This window comes from Crocodylus porosus, unplaced genomic scaffold (assembly GCF_001723895.1).
Source record: "Crocodylus porosus isolate Cpor-Errol unplaced genomic scaffold, CroPor_comp1, whole genome shotgun sequence".
Classification (NCBI taxonomy): domain Eukaryota; kingdom Metazoa; phylum Chordata; order Crocodylia; family Crocodylidae; genus Crocodylus; species Crocodylus porosus.
Window position 1 is genome coordinate 2866127 of NW_017728927.1, and position 23618 is coordinate 2889744.

At 47.4% G+C, this 23618-nt stretch overlaps 2 long non-coding RNA genes across 2 annotated transcripts in view; one reads left to right on the top strand and one right to left on the bottom strand.

Annotated features, from left to right (window-relative positions):
- Window positions 1-6433, top strand: part of LOC109314570 — a 9643-nt gene extending 3210 nt beyond the window's left edge. The window contains exons 2-3 of the long non-coding RNA XR_002102314.1: window positions 5564-5757; window positions 5852-6433. This is a non-coding gene — a long non-coding RNA (uncharacterized LOC109314570). The remainder of the gene's footprint in view (window positions 1-5563; window positions 5758-5851) is intronic.
- Window positions 6434-10352: 3919 nt separating this feature from the next.
- LOC109314571 overlaps window positions 10353-23618 on the bottom strand; it is a 21792-nt gene continuing 8526 nt past the window's right edge. The window contains exon 3 of the long non-coding RNA XR_002102315.1: window positions 10353-10442. This is a non-coding gene — a long non-coding RNA (uncharacterized LOC109314571). The remainder of the gene's footprint in view (window positions 10443-23618) is intronic.

A 23618-nucleotide genomic window follows, 5' to 3' on the forward strand; every position in this document is an offset into this window, starting at 1 on the left:
GACTTCCTGCCCTTTGGGCAGGGGGCTGGACTCGATGATCTCCCGAGGTCCCTTCCAGCCCTAATGTCTATGAAATCTATGAAATCTCCTGCTTCACCTCATTACATGATTCTTGTTGTTTTTTAGTTTACATGAGCTAGCTGCTTCCCAGAGAATCATCCTTTCTTGAACTCTTTCCTAAGCAGTTCCTGAGAAGGGAGAGCTGAGCAGAGAGGATTTAGAAGAAGAGCAGAAAGTAGGGGGTGCTGTTAGGCATCAGTTTTATTTACTGTATTCAGCAATCACGGCAGATGTTGATCTGCTAAAAGCTTGATCCCAAGCCCCCTGAAAAGCTTAGGCCCTTTGGAGGCACAGCCCAGTTGCTTGACAGTTTTACTGCTTTTTTTTTCAGTCACTATTATCTTTTTCCCTCAGCACTTCCATTTCTTTTCAAGTGTGTTGGGAGACTCTGTTGAATTCTTACCTAGGACTTGGCTGTTGATGTGGGCTGTAAGCTCTGCTTGTTGCTGTATGATGCCTCTATATTACATTTATGATATTTCTCAGGCCCTGTCTGCAGCCGCTCACATAGCCATGTCTGGGGTACCTTTTAAACTGACCGCTAGCAGCACAGAACTCTCCTCAGTCCGCAAAACCTCCCCAGAAGCTGAGTGTGTGCTTAGGTGGGTAGGTTACACTGAGCTACACTACTATTGGTGCCCGAGCTAGCTAACCTGGAGCCAGGTCAGGTATGTCTACACGAACTGTGGTCATTTTAGCCACTGAATGTGCCCTTAATCCAGAGCAAGAGAAGGGACTTCCCACTGAAACTTTCCAGAGGAGTGTTAACATGCTTAGGAGGTTTAGGTACATGTAGTCTAGCTAGTTAATATAGTGTTCTTGCTTTGAGAATTGCTTTGAGTGAGAACAGCCTGAAGTCTTGCAAAGGGAGACTGATAACTTAGGATCCCATTCTATGTCCCTTTACCATCCTGGTAAAGGATAGTCTTTGGTTTTGCACATACCATGTTAGAGGTGACTGTGCTCCGTGCCGCTAAGTTATAAGACAAAAATCCCTGAGAAACATGCCCAGGAGTAACAAACTTTCCATTCCTTCTGAGTTCATTTGATTGAGTGCTTGGTTCAGAAATATTTCAAGCTATGGCTGGGCATTTTTATAACATCTCATTACCACGTGCCAGGCCTCTCATAACTTTCACTATGAGGGGTTGTTGTGGCTTTTTTTTCCCTGTTGATCTTCTAATGAAAATGCCAAAGGGAAGAAAACTATTACGGAAAAAAAAAATGCTGCTTTGATTGAAAATAAAAATGCTGACCTAGCAGGGGCTTTCAACAATGCTTACTCTGTTGTGTGGTTCTGACTATATATTATCTCAAAAGCCTTTGGGATGTTGTTTGCTATGAAAGGCCTTGTACAAATATGAACAAGCTGCTTTTAGCATGCTGTAAAGTAACCCAGGTCTTCCCCAGAGGCAAAGGAGACATGAGCAGGTAGGTTATGCTGATAACTCTGCCTGTAAGAATCTCCCTGCAGGAGAGGAGCTCGACACGTAGGCAGAAGCGGGGGAAATATGAAATAGGCCTCATCATCAGTGGCTCTCTATTCTCAGCAAATTGGAAATGCTTGTTTGAAATTCAGAGTCAGCATAGGCTAGCAGATGGGGATGAATTTAAGGAAGCCCTTTCACTTGTCTTTTCTTCCCATACTCACTGTGCCTTTTATAAATGGACTTGGGGCCACAATAGTTTCTTTTATGTTTTTGTGGTGCCTGATAGCAGGGTCTTATTCCCAGTTAGGAGCTCTTCTTGTTACTTCGAATGATAATGACCTTCCCAAAGAGATCTGAAGGGCATCGAGGATGAGCTAAGAGAAACAAGCAGCCAGCACAAGTGAGACCAGGAAGGAAGCGCAAGGTCTCTTGCTGTGCCCATGCAAGTAGGGGAGATCTCTGCGGGGCTTGGGAGGATCTCCTCGTGAGTGTCCTCTGAATTCTTCTGCCAGGGAAGAAAGCAGGGCATGGTAAAGACATAGGCAATGTATGTCTGTAGATATTGGGTTTGTCCCACCACCGATTGCCTTGGAACCTCAAGTTTTGGGCGGGTTTGTTGGTTCTTTCAAAAAGAAAAAAAAAGTTCTTACCCCTCAATTGAGGATGTGACCTGTGTCACCTTCTCTGGTCAGCGCCGCGGTGCATGCTGAAGTCTGTAAGCTGACTAAAACCATAGCTTGGATGGGAATGAGTTTCACCACCTTCTCAAGGGGCTGTTCACTCCTAATCTCATTGCTGTAAAGTGTCTTGCCTATACCAGTCCATCGCAGGCCAGTGCATGTGGCAGGAAGAGAAGAGATTAGCAGGCCCGTCCCACCCACGTAGAACATGTCAGCTGCTGGAGAAAGTCCAGGGATGCTGTTGTTCGGAGGCAGGCAGAAAGGAGCTGCCAATCCAGGCGCGAGGGATGGTGTTCTTATGCCGTGGTGTGCTAGGGTCCTGTATTGATTGGTTTTTATCCCTGGGAAAAGAGGTTTCTCGTTCCTATCAAAGAAGTGGGGTGTTGGCCTAAAGATTCTTCGCGACTCATAAGTCTAGGGTATTTATACCGATTCTTCGATATCCTCAGAGGTGCTTTGCAGCATGGAAAGGGAAATTCAGAACTGTGGTAGCCAATTTGCAAATAATAAAACAAAACAAAAAGCCATGAAGCACATCTTCCACGGAAAACTGGGCTGGGCAGGAAAAACAGCCCTTAACTCCGGCAGAACAGAGTGGCAACAACTGAGTTTTATAGATGATGATCCCTGGCTCCAGCTGTGTTTGGAATTAGGGACAAAAACTGAAAGAGAAGGTAAAAAAGTGCAGTTGGAGAAGTTGATCTTAGGGAAGTACATACTAAAAGCAAACAAAGGCATAGTATTGCTTTATGCAGAAACAAGCCTAGAGCCGCGTTGGGGAATACATAGGAATTACATGGTGGGACAGAGAATCAAGCTGAAGGTCCGGATGAGGTGACAGCTTCTGGTGGAGGGCAGACAGATGAGGCAGCACTTATATTCTCCAGTTAAGGCTCAGTGGTCTTTGTAGACCAGAGGTAGGTTCTGGGGTACTTATTGCAGGTGGTTGTAGGTATCATTTTGTAAGAAGGATGGAGAAATGTGCTATTGCCAAATTTGGATCTGGATTTCACACATCCCAGAGTTTGGTGAAGTGCTCAGCTCCTGGGTTTTACTGCCATATAAAGAGAATGGAATTACTTATCAGATTTTAAACCATCTAAGGGTAAAGGCAAATATAGCAAAAGCTAATGCTACCTGATGGGGCCAGATATAGTGTCACAAACCATTGACCTTTTATGAAGCCATGTGCGTTGCACTTTTCAGTTAATTTCTTTGCCAAGCTTGTTACGTTCACGGACCATTGTGAAGCATTAAGGTCAAGATCCAAAGCTCATGAAAGTTAATAGGAAGATCCACATTGACATCAATTGGTTTGAACCAGGGCAGAGGGCCCAAATATGAAATCTATTTGGAATGGTGTTTACTCTTTTGAATGTCTCACTGATTTCAGAAATAGGATAGCTTGTGGGAGTTTGAATGGCTTAATAGTATGATCCCTTACTATGCATTTTAAATAATCAGGTATTAGGGAGACAAAGCTAAATCTATTTTTAAACATAGGTGCTAGGGAGGTAATACCTGTAATTTAGTTTTACTGCTTTATTGCCAAAAGATAGTAAGGTGGCCAACTTTAAGGGGACCAACATTTGGGACATGCCACAGACCTGAGGCCTGCTACAGCCTTCTGGAAGCAGGACTATGATAGCTGAACCGCTGCCAAGAGGGAGAGTTAATTATCCTGTGAGGAGTGACACCTGCATCTTAGTCTAATTCTGCTGCTGTTGCATGAATGTTAAAAGATAAGTGCAGCTATCCAGCCCGAACCCTACTACTATATCACCTTTGTGACCTACCCATAGTGCTTCTGCCTGGCTGAAAACCCTGCTGTCGTGAAAGGGGGTTATATGCATCCTGCATGGCTTGTAAAGATTCAGTACTGACTTTCCAATTCGGGACAAAACTTTGGGACGGTGGGACACGGCCCCGAAATTCAGGACTGTCCCAGAACATTTGGGATAGTCAGTTGTCATAGGTAATAGCGAAGGGCAGACACCCTTCTTATGCATATGCATTTATACTTTTGAATCTGGTCTGAAATATGCAGAGTTATCCCAAGAATATCAGTGAACCAAATAGCTTGATAATTCATGTTCTGTTTCCTACAAGTGCAAGAGAAACAACAGGGGCCATTCTAGTTGAAACTAGCTCTTGGTAGACAATAGGACTTTTAGGCTTATGTAACTCTTGTTCACCTAATAACTGTGCTGTAGAAGACAGAACGATATTTTTAGGTGGAAAGAAGTCTGTCTTAACTATATGCTAACACACACACACACACACACACACACACACACACAGAGGATGAAACAGCATCTCATTTTTGTAGGTGGTACATAGCGATTAATTAAAAAAAAGAGTTCAAGAAATTTCCATTAGTTAATTGAGGTTACATACATTGGGCAGCCCATTGTTTTGAGTCTGAAACTAAGCAAGCATTCTTCCCAAATGACATCCTAGTCTATTCCAGAATAAACATGCCATGCAGGTAAATAAATCAAACATGTCAGACGTTTGCTTTTATGCTTTTCCTTTCCTGGATTACAGGCCTTTGCTACTAACCAGCACATACAGCGCAGAATACGTCTCATTTTGTTATGATGTAGATGGGGATTCCCAACATTGTTACAGGTTGGGGATGAACGTGTATGGAGGTTAAGGGGTTTGTCTGAGGCCACAGGGGTACTTGGTGTCAGAGAAGAGTTTATAAGCCAGTTACTGCTGACCCCTGGATTTCTGCTCACACCACATCCTAGGGGTCAACATGGGAAGGTCCTGCCAGCAGCAAAGCTAAGAGAATCTTACTGAAGCGATGGACAAGTTTTGGGGAGCTCACAAGGGAATCAGCACTTCCACATGCTGTAGCGCCTTATGCAGCTTTTATTCTCTTTTTTCTTTTAACACCTTCATGAGTTAGCAGCTGAGCCAAAGCCTGAGGATCCTGAGAGTATTGGACAGAGTTTTATTCCCTTGCAATAATCCCAGATCCCGTTTTCTGGGCTGAAACATTTTAAATACAGATCTCCCTCTTACACCTTCAAACTTCTGATGCCAATCAATGCCCACAGCAGCCCTTTTGGTTTCTGCTTTGGGAAAAGCAATATAAAAATTCTGGGATTTCTGAACTCCTGTGGCTTGTAGGATTCCCTAGGCAGCCATAGTAACAGTACTGGTGACAATCATCTCTTCTTCGGGCTGTGGGCTGATAGAGATGAAATTTAACTAACCAGCAAGAGGGAGTGCTTTGCTAGGTCTGTGAGTGACTCCAGTATGTAGATTGCAGGGGACCCTTTGCTGAATGACAGAACATCCCTGGTCTCTTGAAATTGCTTGATATGGTTCATTATAAGTCTCATAAGCAATTTTTGTTGAACCTTATTTTTGGTGTTGCAGAGTTCCCAAGTGTCCCTGAAGCAAAGATGATTCCAGCCAACCTGGAAAAGCAGCAGTCAGACACCCAATGTAATGCATGCAACAGGCTCAGAAGTACTCGATCACTCTAGCGAGGCATCTATACTGTGCTCATCATTGTGATAGGTAACCCAGGGCACTAAACTATCTCCTGTAGGGGGTAGCCTCCATGAAAGGTCGGCATTCATATTCCTACAGGGTCCTTGTCAAGACTCTCAGATAATCTCTCCCAGCCTCAGCACTTCCTCCTGTTTTGTGCGATTTCTGTAGGACTGAGAGCATCACTTAAATTAAGAGGCATGCCTGTCCAGAGGAAGAGTTTCAGCTGAAATGTGGACCACGAGCTATCTCTGACACGAAACCTCTTGTGCTTGAGGAATTTTTTGAAGAGGCAGAAATGCGAGCTATGAGAATATTGTCTGTATCCAGCTGCAAATCTGTATTTCAGATCACAAATGGTGGCTTTAGTGTAGCAGAGCCAGGAGCAGAGTTGGGAAGCAAGACCAGGCTGATCCTTCTGCCAAACCAGGCACTGAATAAATCCTATCCATTCTCTCTTCTGAGTTTTGTTCTATTCAGGTTGTCATCTCCTCCTCACCTTACTCTTCTTCCTAGTTTTCACTGGGCCTGAAATGGAAAAGCTATGTGAATTATTTTCTGACTCCTCTGGTGCCAGAAATGATTGGAAAATCTTGTGAAACGTCCAGGTCAGTTGTTAGAGCAGAGAGGGTCAGATAAAGTGCTTGTAGGTGCTTCATTGAGTAGAGGACGGGTGCTGGGCAGATGGAGACTCCGCACTACATTCTTTTCTGTAATGAAGAATGCTACCTCGCATGCACGTTGTCTGCCTGATGGTGAGCACAGTTATGCAGTGTCCACCTGCAAGACACTGACAAAGGCTAATGTCATAATGCTTCTCAGATTTTTCAAAAACAGCCAGATTACCCAGGGCTCAGAAGTCACACTTGGGGCAGATTTCCAAACAGCTCAGCTTCTATTTAAGGCGTCGCAGTAAGAACCAGATTTTCAGAACTGTTCCCCAAGCTGTGGAGAGCTTTGAAAATCTAGCCAGTCTCGCTTTGGTGCTGAAATGGGAGCTGAGCTTGCTATAATTGCTAGTCCCCAGTGTGTCTGCTTAATCCTTCTGAAAATTACAGCCATAATGCACCTGAGACTCCAAATACAAAGACCTGGGTGATGTCCTGCAACCAGATCCCTTGCTTACCTTAAATACGAGGCTTCATGTCTTTCCCAGCAGGTGCCTTTCTTTATGACTACCTGCTTGCTTCTCAGGCCAGCCTTTTGTAAGGATCTTGCCCAGCTCAGCATGCCTTTCCAGCAGCTGGCACTTTGAAATTTGGCTGTGCTCAGCAGCTGAAACCCTAAAGCAACCATTTGGCACCTGCTTTGCATGTCTCCTGTCCTTCCAGCTGGTAAATACTCCTGATTTGATTTCCCCTTTCTCTCATGACTGTGATGGCAGGTTCCTGGAGCCACATAAACAGCAATGCAAAATTGTCAAACAGGTACTCATTTCCTGTCAAGCCTCTTCTGCTCCCTCCCTACCACACCCTGAATTAACTGGATCGAAGCTAAGCACCAATTTGGCGCTGCTCCATATCACAGCAATAGCATGAACCTGCTTGCTTTTGATCTGATCCAAATGGTTAGAGCGGACACGTTGTGAGCAGCCCATAATACAGGATTAAAGGGAAGAAATAAAGTAAAGGTAGTTTTGTGTTCAGTAAACAGTCATATGGAGGGAGAAATAACAGTCTCTCAACATGTCTGTGAGCTACCTGCTGTCAAAGGAGGTCTTAGCATATGCAACAATTTTAGGGGAAAATGGATATCTCAGGTCAGTAGTAACTGGAAAAGGGGAAGGGGAAATCCTTTCCCTCCAGGTCACCAGTTCAGATCTAGACCAACCTGAGAGGGACCAGCACTCATTATTCCTTGAATCTCTGTTCTGTAGACCATCCCTGAGGGGGAAAAGCAGTGACCTGGCAGCACGACTTCAACTGAGTCATGTTACCGAGAGCCAGAGGGAGCCTGGTGTGTATGTGGAGGCCTAAGGACTCTCCAGCAGATCCTCTCGGGTAGTGGTGCTCAACTTTTTTGCCCAGCGGGCCAGATGGGCAACGCCTGGATCTTCCACAGGCTGGATCTGGCCAGTGGTCCAGGGTAGGTGCAGTAGAGCCCCATCCAGCTACGTGGGGAAAGGGGACGTGGCCCGCCCGTGACCTAGTCCTGGTCCCAATCCAGTCACGCAAAGGGGACGGAGGCATGCCCAGCCCTGATCCAGCTGTGCAAGGTTTGGGGGTTTGGTGAGGGGAGGGTGGTGGTATGAATCGCCAGTGCTCCCTTACCACCAAATTTCTCAACCCAGGGAGAGCCCCATGGGCCAGGTGCCACGGCTTCACAGGCCGGAAGTTGAACCCCTGCTCTAGGAGATCGTCTGTGAGATCTTTTGACAGAATTCCCTGTTTGCCGCATAGGGAATGCACCTGCCAGCCCCAGTGAGATTTGATGCCGTAACGAAAACGCTGTGGAGCTTTCCTTGCCCAAATGCCAGCTATTGTGGGGGTGAACGGGTCCGGGGAGATTGTCTCACTGATGGGCTATGCCACAAGTTGGGGTCAGTTTGTTTGCTGTCTATCCATCTCATCTACGTACATCTCTACCCTGTACCAGTCACTGCAGTGTCAGAGCATACAGGGTGCACTACAGTAGCTCCCTGTCTGGAAACAATGCCCAAACCCCAGGCCTTTCTCTCTCCCCCTGAAAGGCAGAAATTGGCCTGGCATTGAGTCAGCAATGTTGCTGATTAAGTCACCATCCTCAGCTGGAGGTGTAATTACAGAGCATCCTTTCACGCCGAGGCACCTGCACATGCTGAAGTGGGAATGCTGTTGCCACATCCCACAGGGTACAGGGCAGTTTATCCACTGGAGACCCTGAGGCCAAGTCTAGCTGTGATCTGCTCCTTATGTCCCACTCTGGTTGCCCTTAAGGCCTGTAAGGACAAAGGGAGAGAATTCCTTCATGGCAGCAGTGCCAAGCTGAGGCATGTGATCCTTTACTCCCTACCCGCTTTGCAAGGCTTGAATTGGGACACAGGGGTGGCAGGCTGGAAAGTTGAAGGGAAGTAGCCATCAAACAAAGTGCTGTGAAGATCCTGGCCTGCAGTGCCACTTGCATGCAGTGTGGAAAACATTATTTGGAGTTAAAGCAGCTCTTGGGGAATCTGGACCTCAGTAGAGACTTTCATTCATTTTTACAGTGCTTTGAAAGTGAGCCTTGCTTAATGTGACTTGTTAGCCCCACCTTTGGATCATACTTGCTGCTGGGCATGTCTACACAAGATGCTTAATGAGCAGTAGCCTAATAACACTGCACAGTAACGTGTCACAGCATGGACAGTGCTAATACTCCACTGCGCAGAATCATTAGGCTACTGCTCAGTAGCGTCAATAAAAAGGTGTTCTCCTGTGCTGCTGCACAGTAACTTTAGTAACTGCATATTTAGTTTGTACTTCATTAAGCAAGTACTAAATTAAATGCTCAGGAACTACTGTGCATTAATGAACATGTAGATGCACCCCCTGAGATGGAAATTGGCTTGCCCTCCTCTTCCTACTCCGTGCACTTGGGTGGAAGTCCTAGGAGGAGGACAGAGCACAGAGTTTACTGAATCTGTTTTTTTTTTTTTTAAGGCTTCAGTAGGGGAACTAACCTCCGACTGATCTGAGGACTCTTGCCTTTCTGGTGAGAATGTGTCTGTCTAGCTAGGAGTGCCAAGGATCTCAAAGCTGTCTGGCAAAATGTTGAATGGTTTATGTAGCAGACTTCCCTGGCTTTTATTTCTCAGAAGGGGTCAAATCTTTGGCCCACGTACCTCTGTTGATTTCAGCTGAATGTCCGTTCCTCTAATATGGGGTGGAGTGGGAGGTGGTCTTTGGGAATAGCTCAGAATACGTGCATGAGGTGTAAAGCTTTGGCTTCAGGGTGGAGTGGTTAAGGCATCTTGTTGGAGCAGTCACAGGTGAGGTGAGTCTGAACCCCGCCAAAGGCCTTTGATCCAGCTCATCCTTTAGGCTGGGGAGCTGCTGCCAGCTAGATGTGCTGCTACCCACATCACTCCCCTGTGTGCTGCTGCATTCAGAGACTGGCTTGCCTTGACTGTGAAGATCAACGTGCTGCTAAGATCTAGGGTGGATCTAACTGTTTGAGGATGTCTGTAGCTTTCATGAGGGTAAACTGGAATGTCCCCCTCCATACCCCAGGTTCCCAGGCTCTGTGCCTCCCCTGGCACACTCGCAGTCAGGGTCCTGGTTCAGTGCTGTGGAGACGGCAGCTTGCAGGTTGCTTCCGGTGACAGCCAGGCGGGGGGACTGCCTGTGATGTGAGCGGTGCCTTCTTGTGGTGTCCCTCAGGGAGTGCGCAAGAGACCTACAGGAGGAGGTGGCAAGGCTCCAAGGCATCCTCCACCATGAGGACTTCATCGATTTGATGCTGAAGGAGACCTCTAGGACTGTGGAGAGGAAAGACTGCCAAAGGCAGCACTAGAGAAGGGAGAGGACATGCACTTCCCAGAAATGTGGAAGCTGGAAGTTTGTGACCTGCGGCAGCAAGCAGAAATCTTCATCTCCACCTGCAGCAGTTTGCCTGGAGAACAGATATGGAGCCCTAGCAACAGAGGAGAAGGAGCAAGTTCCCGTGGTGGAAAAGGCCAGGCCAGGCCTCCCCAAGGTTGGACCAGCTGAGAGCACTGCCGCCAAGAAGAAGCAATGGGTGGTGATGGATGGAGACTCCCTTTTGAGAGGGATGGAGGCATCCATCTGCCAGTCTGACCTGTTGTCTCAGGAGGTCTGCGCTTGCCTGGTTTGAGATTTCATGGAGGGATTACCGAGACTCATCTGGCCCTTTGACTACCACCCCATGCTGCTCATCCATGTGGGCATGAATGATACTGCCAGGGGAGGCCCTAAGCAGATAAAAAAGTGACAAAAGGGCTCTGGGTGCAAGGGTGCAAGGGATGGGGGCAGAGGTGATGTTCTTCTCAATCCTTCCAGCAAGGGGAAGGGCCCAGGCAGGAGTGGACACCACCTGCAGATCAATGCATGGCCGCGCAGCTGGTGTTGCCAGCAGGGCTTTGGCTTCTTTGACAATGGGATGTTGTTCCAAGAGAAGGGTTGCTAAGAGGAGACAGGATCCACCTGACGAAGAGAGGGAAGAGCATGTTCACAGACAGGCTTGCTAACCTAGTGACGAGGGATTCAAACTAGGTTCACTGGAAGATGGAGACCAAAGCCCTGAGGTAAGCGGGGAAGTGGGAGACCTGAAGGAAGCACAAGGAGGAGGGGGCAACAGGGGAGACCTCCTCATTCTTCCTGAGAAAGTAGGACAATTAGCTGGCTACCTCAGGTGTCTATACACAAGTGCATGGAGCCTGGGTAACAAGCAGGAAGAACTGGAAGTCCTCACGCAGTCAAGGAACTGTGGTGTGACTGGAATAACAGAGACTTGTGGGATAACTCGCATGGCTGGAGCACTACCATCCACTTCTACACCTCCTCCCCCAGTCTTCCCTGTTTGTGAGCAGCAGGTCAAGAACAGCATGGCCCCTAGTTAGTCAGAAGTGACCATGAGATGGTTGAGTTCAGGATCCTGACAAAAGGTAGACAGGAGAGTAGCAGAGTATGGACCTTGGACTTCAGAAAAGCAAACTTTGACTCCGCTTCCCTTGGGGAACTGATGGGCAGGATCCTCTGGGAGGCCAGTCTGAGGGGGAGAGGAGTCCAAGACAGCTGGATGTACTTTAAAGAAACCTTACTGATGGCACAAGAACAAGCCATCCTGATGTGTTTGAAGCCTAGCAAGTATGAAAAAAGACAAGCTTGGCTTATCAGCGGGGATCCTGGTTTTCCCTGACAAAAAACTGCAAATTCTCTGATAAAAAACTGCATTCTCTGATAAGCCCCAAATCCGTGATTAAAATTAAAGCTCCCCCCTACTGCCCTCCTGGCCCTGCTGGTGCTCCTCACTCCCCCCACAACAGCCCCTCAGGCATCCATGCGTATACACACGCACACGGTAAGTGTGTATGGGGGGAAGGGAAGGGGCTGGGGGGTGCAGACTGAGAATGAGGGGGAAGGGGAATTTGTGTCTGTGCCTGCTCCCAGGAGCAGGGCTGGGGGGGGCAAGGGCAGATGTGCCCCTTTGCGGGCTACACACAAGTTGCCTGGCCGGGGGGGAGGGGGAAAGGGAGGGGAAGACGTTGCATGGGATGGCAGCAACTGCCACCACCATGCCTGCTGCTGCCGTGCTGCTTGCCCATGGAGCTGTGCAGCCAGCTGTGGGAAGGCAGCATGGGGCGTGGCAGTGGCAGTGGCAGTGGCAGGGCAGTGGCTCCGTAGGCAAGTGGTGCAGCTGGCTGCAGGGGAAGAGGCCTTGCACGTGGCAGCCACCACCACCACCACCACCCTCCTGCTGCCATGCCCCGGGCTGCATGGCTCTGTGAGTACAGCTCTGTGGCCACATGGCTCCACAGGCAAGCGGCACAGGATGCAACAGTGGTGGCAGTGGTCTGGTGGTGGGCACTGCATGTGAGCCCCCTTTGCCTTGGCCAACCAGCCAGGCAGCTTGTGTGCAGCCCGCAGAGCTGTGTGGCCAGTCGCGGGAAGGCAGCATGGGGTGCGGCAGTGGTAGTGCAGTGGCGGTGGCAGCTGCTGCATGCAAAGCCCCCTCCCCCCCACTGGCTGTGCTGTTTGCCTGCGGAGCCAATGCTTCCTCACTGCCACTGATGCTGTTGTGCCCCGAGTTGTTTTCCCGTGGCTAGCCACGCAGCTCCATAGGCAAGTGACGCAGGGCACGGCAGTAGTGTGCGGGGTGTTGGTCACTCCAGGGCTGCTTCAGTCTCATGCGCTGCTGACTAGGCAGCCACTCTAGGGCTTCCCCCAACACCTCCGCCCTCCCCACCTGAGTGCCTGGCCGGCTGCATGTGGAACGCAAGCCACTTGATCGGCCCAGCTGGGCTCGGCGCCTCCACGTGCGGCTTCCCTTAAGGGCATGGAGGCACTGAGCCCGGTCAGGCTGATCAGGCCACTCACATTCCACATGCAGCTGGCCGGGCAAGGAGCGGGATGTGTTGTGGAAAGGCTCAGTTGGCTTACCGGTCACACCCAGAGAGTGGTAGTAGACAGGTCGGTATTGACCCAGAAGGATGTGGGTAGTGGGGTCCTGGGGGGTTCAGTACTTGGACCTATACTCTTCAGTAGGGCTGTGCGAAATTTCATTGGCAATTTCATTTCGATGCTGTTTCAACTCCTTTTGAGCTCGAAACAAGGAAATTGAAATGAAACAGAGAGCTTCATAAATCAAAACGTTTTTAAATTTTCAAAATGTTTTGAGTTTCAAAGCTCAAGCTGGGCTTGCTTGCAGGGAAACAGAAACTAAAGTAAGGGGAGGGAGCGGGGAGTGGGGGGAAGGAGTGCTCTCATTATTGAAAGCTGGCAGGGTTCATGGCCTTAGCAGGGGCTAGCATGCCTGCAGTTTTCACCCTGCTGTACCTTAACACACACACACTGTCACCCATGTCACAAGTTTTGTTTGTCCGCAGCTTGAGGTGCAGTTTCCCCCAAACCTGTGCACCTATCTTCTTGACACTTGGCAGGCTTCACGGCCTCAGCAGGGGCTAGCATGCCTGCAGTTTTGACCCCACTGTAGCTTAACATGTACATGTGACATGAGTTTTTTGCTTTCAAGATTTTGAGGTCCAGTTTCCCTGAAACCCCTATACCTATCTCCTTGAAACTTGGCAGGCTGCATGCCCTCAGAAGGGGATACCATTCCTGCAAGATTCATCTAAATCAGCCCAGAAATGACAAAGTTATAGGCTGTTTCAAGCTTCCCCATCATAGCCTATGAGTGAAACGTCGAGACAGTTTCACTGTTTTGACGAAACGAAACAGAACAGCGGTTTCAAATCTAAATGAAATTTGAAATGAAAAGCTGTTATGTTGAAATGCAGGTCAAAATGGAATGGTGCCATTCTGCACAGCTCTACTGTTCAATATCTTCATCAGTGACTTGGATGTGGGTGTGAAGTGTACTCTGTTCAAGTTTACGGATGATACTAAATTGTGGGGTGAAATGCACAGTCTGGAGGGTAGGGAACAATTGCAGACAGACCTGGACAGGTTAGAAAAGTGGGCAGTACACAATAGGATGCAGTACACCAAGGACAAATGCAGAGTGCTGCACCCAGAGCACAAAAATATCCAGCACACCTACTAGCTAGGAAGTGACTCTCAGCAGCACAGAAGTGGGAAGGGATCTTGGAGTCATAGTGGGCTCCAAGATGAACACGAGTCATCAGCATGATGAAATCATCAGCAAAGCTAACTGCACTTTATCATGCATCAGCAGATGCATGACAAATAGATCCAAGGAGGTGATACTTCTCCTCTATGCAGCACTGGTCAGACTGAAGTTGGAGTACTGCATCCAGTTTTGGGTGCTGTACTTCAAGAAGGATGTTGATAGACTCAAGAGGGTCCAGATGAGGGCCACTAGCATGGTAAGGGGCTTACAAGACAAGCCCTATGAGGAAAGACTGAAGGACCTAAACCTCTTCAGCCTCTGCAAGAGAAGTTTTAGGGGTGACCTTGTGGCTGCCTACAAATTCATTAGGGGAACACAGCAAGGGATCGGAGATACTCTGTTCACTAGGGTGCCTCTTGGGGTAAAAAGGAAGAATGATCACAAACGGACAGACAGCAGATTTAGGCCAGATTTCAGGAATAACCTCTTCATGGTAAGGGTGGCCAAAATTTGAAATGGAAGAGAGGTGATGCTCTCTGGGGGTCTTTAAGAGAAGGCTGGATAGGCAACTGGCTGACCCCAGCACTCTTTCCTGCCTTGGCAGAGGGTCAGACTCAATGATCTATTGAGGTCCCTTCTGACCCTAGCATCTATGAATCTACAACACGGAGTGCCTGGCCAGCAGCACATGGAACGTGAGAGGCTTGATCGGCCCAACCTGGCTTGGGTCCTCCATGCCCTTAAGGAAAGCTGCACATGGAGTTGCCAAGCCCTGTCAGGCCAATCAAGCCACTTGTGTTCCATGTGCAGTCGGACTCTCGGTCTTTCCCCAATACCTCCCTGATCCCTCAGCCCACAGCCAACTTCCCCTCCAGCCGTGCCCTGCAACCCCCCAGCCCCCTCCAAGCCGCACTTACCTTACAGGCTTCAGAAGGAAAGTGAGCCTGACCCAACCCTTAGGACTGACTAAAAGCCTCAGGCCCTGCCCTTCCCCTTCCCCCGCCATCTCCTCCTCCAGGTAGAGCTGGGGCTTTCCGCCATTTTTGCAATCAGCTCTTGCAGGCTGGAACTCTGTCCACCTGCAGAGCTCTTTGCAAAAGTGGGAAGTCTGTGGGTTTCTCTGCTGAAAGGGGAAATCTACATTTTCTCTGATAAAAATGGGTAATCCATGGTTTTCTCCATTTTTCCATGGGAAATGGGAAACCCGGATCCCTGCTTATCAGGAATCTCTTCAATAAGCTAAAACAATAAAAGGCAACTTATAAGAAGTGGAAACTTGGATGAATTACTAGAGAAGAGTACAAGAGTGTTGTTTGGGAATGCAGAGATGGATTTGGGAAGGCCAAAGTGCAGTTGGAGTAGGCTAGTAACAATACAGGGTTCAAGGGAAGTGTGGGTCCTTTACTAAATGGGGAGGCAACCTAGTGACAGAGGATGCGGAAAAGGCTGAAGTCCTCAATGCCTTTTTCACCTCAGTTTTCACAGCAAGGTCAGCTTAAAGACTGCTGCACCTGGCAGCATAGTCTGGGGAAGAGATGAACGGCCAACAGTGGCAAAAGAACAGGTTAGAGACTATTTAGAAAATTTGGACATGTACAAGTACACGGGGCCAGAAAGGATGAAAGTGAGGGTGCCAAGAGAGTTGGCCAATGTGATTGCAGAGCCACTGGCCATCATCTTTGGAAACTTGTGGCGATCTGGGGAGGTCCTGGACAATTGGAAAAGGGCAAAAATAGTGCCCATCTTCAACAAGGGGAAGAAGAAGGATCTGGAACAGTCAGCATGGGCAAGTCATGTCTGACGAATGTGATTGCCCTCTATGACAAGATGACTGGTTCTATGGCTGCAGGGAGAGTAGTGGATGTGGCGCACCTTGACTTTAGCAAGGTTTTTGATACAGTCTCCCACAAAATCCTTGCAAGCAACCTAAGGAAGTATGGGTTGGATGAGTGGACAGTAAAGTGGAAAAGTGGATAGAAAACTGGTTGATTATTGGACTCACAGGGTAGTAGTCTATGGCTCCATGTCTAGCTGGCAGCTGGTATCAAGTAGAGTGCCTCAGGGGTCAGTCCTAGGGCCAGTTTTGTTCAATGTTTTCATCAACGACCTGGAAGATATGATGAAGTGCACCCTCAGAAAGTTTGTAGATGACAACAACCTGGGGGGAGTAGTAGATACACTGGAGGATAGGGCTAGGATTCAGAGAGACCTCAACAAATTGGAGGATTGGACCAAAAGAAAATTCATGAGGTTCAAAAAGGAGAAGTGCAAAATCCTTCACTTGGGACAGAACAATGCCATGCATCGGTACAAGCTGGGAACTGACTGGCTGGGCAGCAGCTCTTCAGAAAAGGACCTGCAGGTTACATTGGACAATAAGCTGAATATGAGCTAACAGTGTGTCCTTTTGCTAAGAAGGCTAATGGCATGCTGAGCTGTGTTAGTAGGAGCAGATCAAGGGAAGTTATTCTTCTTTACTATTTGGCACTGGTGAGACCACATCTGGAGTACTGTGTCCAGTTTTGGCTCCCCCACTACAGAAAGGATGTGGACAACTTGGAGAGAGTTTAGCAGAGAGCAATGAAAATGGTTAGGTGGCTGGGGTACATAACTTCTAAGGAGAGGCTCAGGGAACTCGACTTATTTAGTCTGGAGAAGAGAAGACTGAGGGGGGATTTAATAGCAGCCTTCAACTACCTGAAGGGGGTTTCAAGGAGGATGGAGCTGGACTGTTCTCAGTGGTGGCAGGTGACAGAACAAGGAGTAATGGTCTCAAGTTGCAGCAAGGGAGGCTTAGGTTAGATACTAGGAAAAAAACCTTCTCACTTGGAGGGTAGTAAAATACTGAAACAGGTTACCCAGAGAGGTTGTGAACTCCCTATGCTTAAAGGTTTTTAAGACCCAGCTAGACAAAGCCTCAGCTGGGATGATCTACTTGGGGACGGTCCTGTTTTGAGCAGGGGGCTGGATTAGATGACCTCCTGAGCTCCCTTCCAACCCTCATTTTCTATGATTCTGTGATATCCTGGGCGTCTAATGACTTTCCTTCTGGGCCTTGCAATCAGTGAGCACGGCGATGGGGGAGGAGGGGTTCTGTCATACTCTATCCAAACTAGATAATGACCCTGGCTATTCTTTCACTTGCACGTAGCCCTCCCATGCTTCACAGTTCTAAAACTCCACTAAGAGGGATGTTTTTAAAGGAAGGACAGGCATCTTATTTTCAAGTGCATCTTATTCTCAAGTGCAGAGTTAGAGCCATCAGGCAGCTGAACAGCTCTGGACCTGCCTCTTAGTCTTGCAGCTGCCCTTTCCCTTGTGCTCTCCCAGTAGCAGTTTCAGTGTGTCAAGGTGAAATTGTAGCCTGTAGATGAGTTCTCTGAAGATGAATCAGACCTAGAACTTATGTCAGTCAAACACCACCAGAACCTGTACCAATGCCAATTAATATTAGCTAAGGATCTCGTCCAGATTTTCTTTCTATCCTCCTGTAACTCTGCTAACTTCCTCCTCCCCTTCAGAGACCAAAACAAAACACCCACAAACTTTTCCTGCAGTTGAGCCTGCTGGATGTTTTAAATATGTTTTGATTTAAGGGCTGAGTTAAAAACAGGAGGAGATGAGCAAAAAGTTGGAAAAAGGAAGAGGGGCGTGTGTGGGGAGACATACACACATGTGCATGCAGGTCTGCAGAGGAAATGAAATCCCTATCTTAAGTGCAGAAGCAGCCAGGTTGAAAGCTCAGCTTTGCTTTTGTTGTAATCTCAGGCACCCTGTGATTAGTGGGGAGAAATTTTTCCCATCAGTACTGTGGGAAGGGAAGTAGATAACTAATTGGCATCCGCCACCTACTGTTTTTAATGCAACTTCTCTTAAATATTTTCTATGTAGAGTTCAGCTGTCAAAAAAGCAGGGTTTTTTTTCATGGTCTGTGAAACACATTTCACTATGAGCACAGCTCAATGCAAAGGTCACCCCATCAAAAATGTTTTTCCTCAGTAGCAAGTATAATGCCAGAAGAGGCATTTTGCAGTATACTCTCCTCATTTTGTTTGGTATTTCTTAAATGGTAGACAGCTGGAGTTTGTAATTTTTCTTTGATGAGCAGAATTTGAGGGAGCCTTTTTTTTTTCTAGCTGGAATATGGGCTCTTTAATAGCTACTTATGACAGGTAATTTTCTTCTGTCTCTTCCTTCTTTTATGGTTCTTATTACCTATTGTTTTTCAGATTGGCTATTGTTCCTTATCATATTATTATGTGTTTCAGTATAAGGCAGTGTTTAATGGTTGTTAGACTCTCAGATGCTAAATTTACATTCCCCATCACCCTTTCTATTTACCTAATGCATTTCAAACATGAAAAGACTTGGGGAACTTGCATGAAAAATAAGAAAAACACATTAACTGTAAATGACATTTTAGGGTACAGCCAAGGTCAAACAATAGCATTTAATAGTTCTAATGCTATTTTTTGATGCACAGCACTTCCCAGTACTCAGAATAAGGTATATTTTTGAAATTGTAAGCAAATGTGAATGCAACACATTTGATTTTAATCTTCCAAGAATATAGGAACCATCACTACGCTTGCATATTTCACCAGGTGTTTGGCAGACTGTGTTAATGCTGTTCTGGGAGGTTGAAGAGGGCTTCGTTGGCTCAAGAAGGGAAACTGGTCTTCTTTGTGCTGGCTGAATTAACCAGGAGACACTTTCCTGAAGAAGTGTTTGACAGTCAGGGGAAACAATGAATCCTGATGAGCTCTTACCATGGAAATGTCAAGTGATCTTTTTAAAAAAATGTCAAAATTATTTAAAAACACAACAGCAGGTGCTTTCCTTCTCATAAAAGTAACGGTTTGTTTTTGTGGGAAAACATTGGATCTCAACAAGAAATTATTATAATTCTGTCTGTAATTACCGTAAGTTTATTGACTTTAAGCCTACCTATGTTTTGATAACCACAATCTGAAATAGCAGCGTGCACAAATAATCATGAACCTTAGAGCTTAAACTTTCCTGTTATATGGGACCTCCTGAAGTAATGTATTTTGGCAGCTGTTTGCCAAGGAAAGCCACTGTGTGGTTGTCAGATCTTCAGTGCTATCAGTAGCAATAGGCATAGAGAGAACAGCCACCTAAGACTGCCTTAAGGACCTAGCTATAGATTGATTTGGGAGGCATTCAATCCACCTTGCTGGCAATGATGAAAGCAATAAAGCTCCACAACAGAACTCTTTTTGGGTAATGGGAACAAAACCTGTTACCTAATTGTGTGAACACAATGCAGGTGATACCAGCAGCCTTGCCATCTTAACATTTGCAGTTGGTGCCTTACTGGTGGTTGGATCTGGAGTCTGTGGGTTTAAAAGCTTGAAGCAATGCTATTTGAACTAAAGAAATGGGTCCAGTAATGTAAAGGCAACCAGAGACTCAAATGTCTTATGAGGGCCAGCAACCACAGGGGAACAAGTCCCCACTCTGGGTTTGTGCAGGTTACAATTCCATCTGCCCTATGTTTCTGGCAGGACAAGAACATTTTACATCCGCTGGGGCCTGATCTTCTTCTTAAATATTTGACTCCATTTTTTTTTAAAGGGAAATAGCAGTGGCACAAATGGTATGCAAAATTCAGTTTCTCAGACAGGCAAAATGTTGTTGAATACAATGAAACCTGCTTTGTACAGTAATCCCCTCCCAACCAGTGTTAGTGAAGGTCTTCTGTTACAAATACAACTTTACTGGAAATAGCCTGGAGACACCGTAAAGTGATTGCATCAACCAGCACATTGCTGCTGGGTGTGTTCCAGCCTATTGCCGGCTTTACTTAGCAATTTCTATCTTCCCTTGCTTCCAGAGTGTGCTGTATGTTAGAAACAGAATTTCATTGCTGCTTGTTGTTGCTTTAAGTCCAGCATGGTGTACCTGGTGACCTCAGTGTCTGATTTCTGGAACGTTAGTACGAGCATACCAGCCTATGGATAAACAATTGGTGCTATTACTGTGCTACTAGTGACCCTCCCTGCTCTTCCCTGGCTCCAAGTTCCCTCCAACCCCGTGAAGAATTTCCACAAGTTGGACATGTCTACATGAGACACTTTACTGTGCCTTAGACTAATATAACGCGCAGTAAAACATCACCGTCTACATGTGTGCGGGACTTTTACTGCACAGTAAATTAGTTGAATCATTTTGAAAGTTTTGAAACGTTTCAAGTTTTGAAGCTGAAGCTGGGCTTGCCTGCAGGGAAACAGAAACTAAGGAGAGGGAGAGAGAAGAGGGGGAAGGACTACTCTGATGTTGACTGTGACAGTTTGGCTGCCTGAGATGCTGCTGGTGCTACTGTGCTGCTTACTAAGTTGTTACCTGTAGTCATTTAAAGTGGTGGACTGAGCTGAGGCTGTAGGGGAGGAGGAGACCTCATTGGGGCACACTACCATGTCATGGAGAAGCCCCAGCACCAGTGAGGGCTCACCTTAACGCACGCACAGTCACACAGCATGAGTTTTGCTTGTCAGCAGCTTGAGGTGCAGTTTCCCAGAAACCCCTGCACCTATCTCCTTGAAACTTGGCAAACTTTGTAGCCTCAGCAGGGACTAGCATCCCTGCTGTTTTCATTCAAATCTGGCAAAAACATGACAAAGTTCTAGGTAGTTTTGTATATAGCCTATGGGTGAAACGTCAAAACAGCGTCGCAACAGTGAAACAGTTTCGACGAAACGTAATTAAACTCGAAACAAAACACTGGCAAAACAGTGAAACAGAAGTCAAAATGAAATGGTGCTGTTTCGCACAGCCCTACTGAGCAGTAGCACATGTATAGACACAACAGGGGGTTTGCTGCTGGCTGGCTGAGCCCCGATGCAGCAGGGACCTCTGTTGGCTTCAGGGGCAGCTGTCTCCCCGCTGTGTGGAGGACTGGGATGTGTCCCGATCTCTGTGTGGCTAGGAGAGCTATCCCAGCAGCTGGGACTTCTGCATCCCAGCCACGTGGAGATCAGGTCAGGACCAGATCCCCAAAAGGTTGGGGGGGCTGTCCCCACTTGGCTCCAACCCCACTCAGCTGGAGCCACCTCCACACATGGCTAGGGTGCAGCAGTCCCAGCTGATGGGACAGCTCTACCAGTCATGTGGCGATTGCGTTGGGACCTGATCTCCATGTGGCTGGGATGCAGCAGTTGTAGTTGCCCTGCTCAGTGGGGATAGCTCTCCTGGCCATGTGGGAATCGGGAACCTCCCAGTCCATACATGACTGGCAGGCAGTGTCCCCACTGAGTGGGGACAGCTCTCCCAGCCATGTGGGGATTGGGACTGGCCCCCATGCTCCCTGCCAGCCCTGGAGCTGGCACCCAGAGGTGCCTGGAGTTCCCCCTGGCTGCTGCAGGCAGACAGATCAGGGCAGGAGCAGCTCTGGACTGGGATGCTCCTGTAAGGTGCAATTTGTTTCTGACAGGGGCACGTGTGTAGACATGTGTACTGGAGTGCTTTAATGAGCCTACATTTTCTGCAAAGATTCAGATGCACTAATTGCACATGTAGACACACCCACTGTGTAGCATGGTTTGTTCTGCTTCTGCTAACAGGGATGTTCTGAGACTTATTAGAAGAGTGCAGCACTTTTTCTCTAGGTCCCAACATGATGGCTTTTGGATTAAGAGGTTGACTACACACATCAGGTAGGATAAGTTGCCAGAGATCTCTCTCTTCTATTCCCACTTCAGCTGATAAGCCAGAAGAAAGATTTCCTGCAGTTCATTCCCATTAAAGCCTTGGCTGCAGGCATACTGGAACAGCCACTGCAGGAGCTGGTAGTGCAGCTCAAATAGTGCTGAGAAGAGTCAGAATATGAGCTGATTAAGGGGACTCGGAATGAGAGTGCTGCTATTACTGCCTTTCAGTAATGATGCACTAAATTGCTAAGTTGCCCTTAACTTAAGTATCTGAGATTAAATCATACTGGAACTTGTCTGTTCCTGGGATTTCAAACCATTTTTTGAGCTTTTTTTTAAAAGCCATTCCTTTGGCTTGCCCTCCCTGCTGAGCCGCACCTGAATACAAGGCAATACAGTCAGTAGATGGCAGTTGATGACAATTAATACCGAGGCTGAAGCAAAACAGCCCTGTGCAATGTATTCCTTGTTTTATCCCAGAATGGCATTAGCAAATGGTAAGACAAATGTAATCGCAGCAGGTGAACCTGAAGCAAAGCACCAGTTTAGTTTGAAATATGTAGTTTTAGACTTTCAAACAGATCAAATCCTGATCTGTCCATCCCCATCTTACCAGAATGCTTTAGATATGGTGAGACCTGACTAATTTCCCAGTCAAAAAGAATATGCTTTTGTAGATGTGCATTACTTTATGCACAGGCTTTAGGGCACAAATACAAACCGTCCCTTGATGATTCCTCAGAAAATGACCGAACCTTTTCATTGACCTTTCAGATGTGCCTTATTTCAACAGCCCCTTCTCTCAATAGCCAACTGTTTGAGGGCAGCATGGGATAAGCTTTGGTCTCTCTGTGAAGCAGCCAGTTGGGTGCATAATGCAAGTCAACATTTAAAGCCCTGTGAAAACACCCTTAAAAGGTTATTTTTACAAATCTTTTGATAAAATGTTTGTGTCCTCTAGCTTGTGTGAAGAGATCTGGTAGCTGGTGTACACAGATTCTTTGCTGCAGTCTCTTTATAGTGGATGTTCATGGGAAAGAGTTGTACTAAATGCAGAATCCAGCATAATTGTTTCTGAATTAGAAGGATGATCCGTCATGCCATGGGTGTTTTTTCCACAGTCGGTGTAGCCCTTTGGTCTTTTTGAAGTGCCATCAGCAACTATATGAAATATGCTCTTCCTGTGATGATTTAGAGCTCCAGAAAAGGTGTGTTAGACCCTTAATCAAGGGCACATTCCCTCTAATGTGCATCCCACCACTCTCCATGTGTTCAACCCGAGCCCTCATTAAACCGTGGTGTCAAATGATGCATCACTGAATTCACACTGAAGGCCTGCATCAAAGAGCTTTGCTAATAGCAGGTGCTGGTCATTGAACAGTCATTCTAGTGTACAGCCACTTCATTTCAACTGACACAAAGCTGTGCCAAACCCACTCTTATAGTTGTGTCGTGAGTCTCCTCATAGCCCCAGCTTGGCAGTTATCTTATGTCATGAAAATTTCAGCTTTTGTTTCAAAGAAAAGATCCCAGTTCTCTTGCTTGTGTAGAAAAAGTTGAGTAGGAGCTGGAGGATAGTCTGGAGCAGTGCTTCTCAACCCCTGGGTCGAGAAAAAGTGGATTGGAAGAATATTTGAAAGGCTCACAAGCAGTCTCAGAAAAAAAGTGTGAAATCGCAGGTTTCCCCTTGCAGGCTGGCAGCCTTCCAGCATGCAATGAGCTGCTTGGGATATTTGGAGGCAGGGGGTGCCATGCTCACACATGTGGCCTGCACGCAGCCAGGCAGGGTGGTGGGACCAGCCCCAGCAGCCTGATGCAGGTAAGTCTATGGGGAGTGGGGGTTGGAGGGCCAAGGCTTGGAGACTGTTTGGGAGGCAGTGGCGGGGTGTATGTGCTTGTGTTACAGGGATGTGTGGAGGGGATGGGTGTGTGAAGGGGGGCTGCCTGCCAATGCTGGGGGAACGTGTCCAGAAGCTGGGGCTATGGCAGGGCAGGGGAGAAGTGCTTGTCCCTCCAGTGAGGGAGGGGGCCAGGAGGGCCCT